We start from the raw sequence: 8,234 nt of genomic DNA, 5'->3' as shown, positions 1-8,234 counted from the left end.
ATGGGGGCTATTTTTACTCAGAATATCACAGCCACCTAAATGCTGGTGTTACAGGCATGTGATACCATGCCTAGGGTATCTGGGGAGCTTTTTAAAACATTCTGATATCCAGCTTCACCAAGAACAATAAAATAAAAAATACTTGGGGCCTGGGGTCTCTTTCCAAAGTGAAGCAGATTTGGAAGATTTAAGGCTTCTGGAGAAAGGTGAAGCTATTTGGAAGGTGCTGGAATGGACCTGCTAGACACATATTGGAGCTGGGGTAGGACAGGGGACACCATGACCTGCATCTGATCTGGAGATGAATAAAGGCTTGGGTAGGGTCTCTACTGGGGCAAGGAATCCAAGCCCAGGGGTAAGGCAGTAGATTATCCTAGCTCACTTTGCCTGGAACAGTCCATAACAGGAAGATGCCTAAAAGAAAGCAGGTGGGAAAGACACCTTACTTCACTGGCCTCTGTCTCTTTGTCCCCAGCCCATCCAGTTCCTCACTATAAGGCTTGCCTCTCGCTTCTAATCCAATGCTGTCCTCAGCCGACATCCCAGGAAGGTTCTGATCATTTGGAAACAGCCAGAACCTGATCAGCTTGGTGGCTGAAATCCAGACCAGTGTCTTGGAGCAAGGGAAGCCCAGAGTGTATAGTAGGAGGAGAAGCGAGGTGGGGAAGCAGGATGCATTGAGTTGCCATCAAGCAATGCTCAGTCCCAGGCTGGGAATGTTGGGTGTGGCTGGGAGTTTGCTTTGCCTTGGGGAAGGTTAGGTAGTGTTATGTAGACAGAGAGCCAGGATGTGCCCTAGTCACTGGGCAAGCTAATCTGTTATCTTCATTCCTCCTCATGTCAACAGCATACCTGACAGAGGTGATTGACGGGGGCGGGAGGCTGCAGTGGGGATTTATTCTGCTCAGAGTTCCTCATGGTGGGAAAGGCAAAGCAGTGGGAACAGTTCCTGTCTGTGGCAGTGGGAGCTTGTGGCAAAGCTTGTTTACATTTTGATGGATAATAAGATAAAGAACATGTATTGAAACTGCTGAACCCAACCAGCAGTTCAGAACTAAGCCAGCCGAGCAGGAGAAATGCTCTCCTCATGTCTTAGCTACTTTCCTGTTGCTCTGATAAAATACCCTGACAAAAGCTACTTAAGGGGTTTATTTTGGTTTATGGTCTTAGAGGGACACAGTCTGTCATGGCAGGGAGGGTATGGTGGTGAGAGTAAAAAGCTGCCTGGTCACATTGCAGTCACACACAGGGAACAAAGAGTGAACAGGAAGCAGAGCCTGGCTGCAAAGCCTCAAGGCCTGCCCCAATGGCTTCCTTCCTTCCTTCCTTCCTTCCTTCCTTCCTTCCTTCCTTCCTTCCTTCCTTCCGTGAGTCTCCACCTCCTAAAAATCACAACCTTCCCACATAGCACCACCTGCTGGGAGCCAAGTGTTCCACAGGCAAGCACATGGAGGAGAGTTCAGTACCTTAAAACACCCAGAAGACAGTGAGTGAGGAAAGGCGCTCTAACCACTGGGCTTGGGATACCTTGCTACACAGCATTATGGTGACTACAGCTGAATAATCTAGGAGCAAGTAAGGGCGGTGTTCAAGGCCACTCCTTTTCTAGCAAAATCCTTTTGCATTTATCCTGGACTCAAGGCTGATCCTACAGTGGACAGAGGGCATCATGGAGCCAGATGGAGTCGCCCATGAGTGAGTCAGCCCAAGATGAGGGCAGGAGGAGGTTCATAATTTGATTTATCTTAAAATTTGTTTGTGTGTGTATGTGGTTAACAAATGCATGTGTTACCGTACATGTGTGGAGGCCAGAAGTGGACTTTGGACATCACCCCTCAAGAGTGGTCTACTTAGCTGGGCGTGGTGGCGCACACCTATAATCCCAGCACTCGGGAGGCAGAGGCAGGTGAATTGCTGTGAGTTCGAGGCCAGCCTGGTCTACAAAGCAGGTCCAGGACAGCTATGGCTACACAGAGAAACCCTGTCTAAAAAAAAAAAAAAAAAAAAAAGAGCGGTCTACTTTTTGTTTGTTTGTTTGTTTTGTTTTGAGGCAGGGTCTCTCTCAGGCCTGAAGCTCACTCACCAGGCTGGTTTGACTGGCTAGAAAGCTTAGGAAGTGTACCTTCCCACCACACCCAGCTTCTAAACACACAGGTTCTAGGGATCTAGCACAGGCCTCTTGCTTCTGTAAAAAGCATTTTACCAACAGTTGCCTGCCCAGCCCTATGCTTTTGTTTGCTTATTTGAGACTGGAATCTCATGTAGCCCAAGCAGGCCTTGAGCTAACTATGTGGACAAACCTGATCCACCTCCCTAGGCTGGGATTGTAGGCAAGCACAAGCATTCCTAGTTCATGCAGAACTGGGGGCCAAGCTCACGGCTTCCTGCATGCTGGGCAAGCCCTTATACCCCTAACCTCAGATTTATTTATTTATTTATTTATTTATTTATTTATTTATGGAAATGAATTAGGCAAGCATCAGTAGCCCTATGTTCAAAATGAAGAAGGTGTGTCACCCTAAATCACAGCAGGAAGACAAACTGGACCCCAAGAAAATCCTCACAACGAGATGATTTTTCAGAAATCTCACAACTTCCTGCCCACTGTGAAAGGCCAGTCTCACCACCTTTACTTTGGAGTCACAGACTAACCTAAAGCAAACAAGTGCCTTAACTGGTGTCTCTGCAGAAGAGCAATCCTGACCTTGGCTTCCTGGCAGAACAACGAGAAGAAGATGTAAATCAAACAGCCCCTTTATAAATTCTTACAGGAAATTGCCTTCTGTCCACACAGGAAAAGGAATGCTCTCTGATGTAATTCCACAGCACAATAAACAATGTGGATGTGTTTTTCCTCATTAAATTAAATTGTTAAACGGTGCGGTGAAGGATGCTTACAACCTCACAGATAAGGTATCAGTGAAGAAAAGAATTATTTTTTTGAGATTTATTTAGTTTTGTTTTATGTGTACGAGTGTTTAGCCAGCATGTACGTATGTATGTGTACCTCACACATGCACTATCCTAGAGGTCAGAAGAGGGTGTCAGATCCCCTGGGACTGGAGTTACAGATGTTAGGTAGTGTTGGTGCAGAGGTCCAAACCCAGGTCCTCTGCAAGCTAAGCCAACTCTCCAGCCCCAAGTAAAAGGATGGGAAACCGCTGGGTAGAGCAACAGTTAGCAGCGTCTCTAACAGCAGGGCTTGTGCGAGCCTTACCTAAGCCAGTGGCCATCTTGAAACTCTAAGAATAAAACATTTCTCATTTGGATGAAATGAGTTGGTGTCTTTTTCCTTTCCCAGGACTATTTCTGGGGGGAGTAATGAGGGTATTCTGCAGAGGCTGTTGCTCTAGGGACACAGGTGGCCTTGCTTTAAGCCATCTTGGGAACGCAGAGCCTGGCTGAACTCTCAGTGTCCTGAGTCTGTGGCCAGCTCTCCCTCCTTTTAGAAACTTTATTTGTGTAACGTGGATGTGCTTGTATGGGTGCACCTGTGCACATGTATGTACAGCTGCCCGCGGAGATCAAAAGGGAGTGTCGGGTCCCCTGGAGCTGGAGCAACAGGTGTTTGTGAGCTGCCACAGTGCAGGAATCCAAACTCCTGTCCCTTGGGAGAGCAGGAAGAGCTCTGAACTGCTGGGCCATGGCTCCAGTCTCTCTCTTTCCTGGGACTCCTTTCGGAAGCGCGGGTGGGTGGCTGTGGATCACCTTACTGTCTAGATATCAGTGAACATGTAAATATCTCCTTGCTGCTGCCTTGCCAGTACCCTGTGTAAGCTCCCTTGTGAAGGTGGCTGTGCTGACAGAGCTCAAATCCACTGCCACTCACATCTGTCACTGTGCATATCCTGGAATTTAATTGGCAAGGGTGACTCAGGGGACAGGATTTGTTAGCATTGTGGGAGGGACTCTTTCCCTCAGGGTTCGTGTTCTCAGTGTCTGATTTATTCCCCTGTGGGGGACAAGAGGAGCATCTAGGCTGAAACCCACTACACAGGGCTCAGCACACCCCACTTGAGGGGTGTGTCAGCCTGGTTCTACACGTAACACATCGGACGGAGGCTGAGTGGTTCTCTGCACCTGCTTTCTTTTCTCCATTAGTTTTTTTTTTGAGACAGGGTCTTTCTGTGTAGCCTTGGCTATCCTCCACTCGCTTTGTAGACCAAGCTGGCCTTGAACTCACAGCTTTCCACCCTGCCTCTGCCTTTCGAATGCTGGGATTGAAGGCATGAGCCACCACGCCTAGCTTTCTCCATTAGTTTTTTTTCCTCCATCATGTAGGGACAGGAAAGGGCTGAGGATGCATCCCAGTTGGTAGAGTGCTTTCCTGGCATGAATGGAGCCCTGGGTTTGAGCCTTTGTACCACATGACCCAGGCATGGTGCTACTTAGCTATAAACCCAACGTCTGTGTTGTGGAGGCAGGGGGGTCAGGACTTCAAGGTCATCTGTGGCTACTTGACAAGTATGAAGCCGCCTCAGCTTTACTTTGCCTCAGAAATGAACAGAACAGTGATTCAGAGAGCATACTGTGTCCCGGGGGCCAGGGTTTGAATCCTAGGGCCCATCTCACAGTTGCTTGCTCTTCTAGCTCCAGCACTCTCCTCTGACCTCTGCAAGCACCTGGATGGGCATGTGCATATATCGATGCAGATATAGCCGTATATAGAGATAAAATAGATCTTTACACAATTAAAAGTAAGCAAGAAAAGAAACAAAACCAAGGCAGACAAAAATGGCTCAGGGGGTAAAGGCACTTGGAACCAAGGCTGAGGACCTGAGCCTGATCTCATGACCCCCACAGGGTGGAAGGAGAGAACTGATACCCCTAGGTGTCCTCTGACCTTCACATGTGCTCTGTGGCACACACACACACACACACACACACACACACACACACACACACACACACACGCCTTCTTCACTCTCTCTGTCTCTGTCTCTTTGTCTCTGTCTCTGTCTCTGTCTCTCTGTCTCTGTCTCTCTCTGTCTCTCTCTGTCTCTCTCTCTCTCTCTCTCTCTCTCTCTCTCTCTCTCTCAATAATTAATCACCTAACTGAATAATAGAAAATAAAAGCTAAAGCTGGGTGTGGTGGTGCATGCTTTTAATCCCAGCATTTGGAGGCAGAGGCAGGTGGATCTCTGTGATTTCAAGGCCAGCCTGATCTACAAACTGAGTCTAGGACAGCCAGTGCAGTTACACAGAGAAACCCTGTCTTGAAAAAACCTTAACAACAAACAAACAGACAAAAAACACCAAAAAAACAACCAAAAAAAAATCCTAAAAGAAAAGTATATGTTAAAAAAAAAAAAAAAACAAGAAAGAAACCTCAAAATAATAAAAGCCAAAACGAAACTCAAAGTAAGCTAGAGACCAGAAAACTGGGACAGAGGGGTTATTGGTGTGAAAATAAGAGAAAAAGAAATCCATCAAAGTTGGTTATCTTCCAAGGTCAAAGAAGTATCTGTATTGTTTGGTCTCTGCATCTTCCACGCTCAGATAGAGTCAGATTTGATGATTCCACTTACTTAGCACTTTTTCATGCATGTCAACACCACAAAATGAGAATTCTGGTAGTTCTGTAAGAAAATGATCAGGGGGAAATCACCTGACAGAGAGAGAACAGGCTGCTGCTGGACCCGGAGGGAGGTTTGAGTTTTTGTGAACAGGACTTCCAGGCACATTTGCTTGCTTGCTTATTTATTTATTTATTTATTTATTTAGTGCTTAAAACTGGTGGCAGGGCTTGGAGAGAGCCCAGTGAGCCTGGCAGACATGAGGGCCTGAGCTCACTTCCCAGAAGCTGCTTCGGCAGCACTGGGGAGACAGAGACCTGGGGCTGGCTGGCCAGCTTGCCTCGTCTACGTAGCTGGCTTCAGGTAGTGAGAGACCTCCAACTCAAAAAAAAAAAAAAAAAAAAAAAAAAAGAAGGGGCCAGGCCATGGATGGTGGCACACGCCTTTAATCCCAGCACTTGGGAGGCAGAGGTAGGCGGACTGCTATGAGTTCGAGGCCAGCCTGGTCTACAAAGCAAGTCCAGGACAACCAAGGCTAACTAGAGAAACCCTATCTCAAAACACAAAAACAAGCAAACAAAAAATGTGGAGTAACACCGAAGGTTGAGCCCTGTTCTCTACACACAGACACATGGTTTTATTTCTGCTGCTGTAATAAAAACACTCTGACTAAAAGCAACTTAGAGGACCAGATTGCAGTCCATTACTGTGATTACTGTGAGGAAATCAAAGAGGCAGGAGCTTGAGACAGCTGGTCACTTCACATGGGCAGTGGAGAGCTGAGAGGATGGATGCATGCTTGCTTGCGCCTAGCTTGATTTCTCTGCTCCTGTATAGGTCAGGATCCCCTGCCTAGGGAATAGTGGTACCCACAGTGGTCTCTGTCTTCCCATATTTATGGACTTAATTAAGATAACTCCCACTCCTACCCCAGATATGCCCACAGGCCAACACAGTGTAGACAATCCCTCATTGAGACTATCTTCCCAGACAATTCTATATTGGGTCCAGTTGACAAAGCTAATGTGGGGACACACACACACACACACACACACACACACACACACACACACACACACACTTTGCATTTTGAGGTTGGGTTTTAAGAAGAGCCCCATTCACTCCCTGAGAGTACAGATTATCAGGAAGACCATTCCCTGGTGGCTTCGAATCCCACAGCACTTCCTTCTGTGTGAGCTGTAACCATCTCTTACTACACCAGCCTTCTGCTCCAGCCTTCTGCTCCTGTCTCTGTGAGAGACCCATTTTCTTCTTGCTGCCGTGTGTTGCTGCTGCGGGTAACATCCCTACCCCCACTCTGAATAACTGCTGAACTTAACTTTGATTTGCATTGTTCTCATTTTCCCATTTATTAGGGAGCACATTGGTGCTGCCAGGATCGTATAATTATCTCCATGTCTGCCAGATTAGGGCGGATGGTGCATTATTTCGGGAAGGCAGATAATGCTCCCATTTGGGGCCGTATCTGGGCAGTCTGAACATGCCTTAGAAAGGGTTTCTGTATAAATTAATTTCCTCTCTCAACTGTGTAATGACAGTATATTAATTTCTTGCTCTTTGAGGCATGCAGACTTAACTTGGAGGGGATTTTATAATAGTCTCCCATGATACCACTGGCTTGGCAATTTGAATACCTTAGCCTGCAGGTTTTTTGTGTTTGTTTGTTTGTTGTTTTTGTTTTTATTTTTTTATTTTTATTTTTATTGTTTTTTTTTTTTCCCAGAAAGAGAACTGACAATCTGGTACGCATCTTAGCAAAGGCTACAGTTGATTGAGAGTGTTGGGTCTAAAGAGAAAGAAGTGGTTGGTAGATGCTTCCTATTGCTACTTAGAGAACCCAAGGCTTTTGAGAAGGGACCCAAGGGACACCCTCTCTACACCTCAGGAAGATTCCAGTACAAGCCCTCCCAACTACCATTGCTGGGCCTCTCCTTATGGAATGTGACTGGGGACTGTGGTGGCATTCCTGCTCCTTTTAGGAAAACCCAACACTTCCTGAGGATGCCTCTGCCTGCATAGAGCATCCACAGGCAATAAGAGTAGTGGGGTGGGGTAACAGAATTTTCTTCTTTTCTTTGTTTGCTGAATGCTGCTGCAGAAAGAAAAAGAAGTCATTTCCAAAGGTGACCACCCTTCAGCAACTACCTACATTTTTTCAGGTTTTCTTGTTAAGGCTTTGCCCCTCAGTGAGGGAGGGTCCTCAGGTCCTCTAGAATAGAGGCTGGTGGAAGACACCTGCCCTGTCCTCTGCCTTTTCTAGATTCTTCTCTCACAGTCACTCAGAAGGCTTGTCCCAACAGAGAGCTGGGATGTGGCTCCAGATTGCCAGGTTCCATTGGTCTAGTTTGGGGGTAGAAAACATGGCAAGTCTATTAAGTTGTATTAATTATTTATCTTACTACTGTGACAAAATTGCTGGAGGGGGGTGAACAACCTAAAGAAGGAGGGGCTATTTGGACCTAAAGTTTGAGGAGACAATGCACGGTGGTGGGGAAGGTATTGAGGCAGGAGCTAGCGGCAGCTGCTCACAGGGATCCACCATCAGGAAGCAGGAGATGCTGCTATGATTCAGCCTAAGGAATGGGGCCACCCACAGTTAGGGTTGCATCTTCCCACCTCATGGACATGCCCAGACTTTAGTTTCTATGGTGATAAAGAACCATCACACAAGCTCACAGATGAGGCTGACGTTCCCAA

Source organism: Acomys minous (genome assembly GCF_964271855.1).
Source record: "Acomys minous genome assembly, chromosome: 13".
In the NCBI taxonomy this organism is placed as follows: Eukaryota; Metazoa; Chordata; class Mammalia; order Rodentia; family Muridae; genus Acomys; species Acomys minous.
This window is presented reverse-complemented; position numbering follows the sequence as displayed.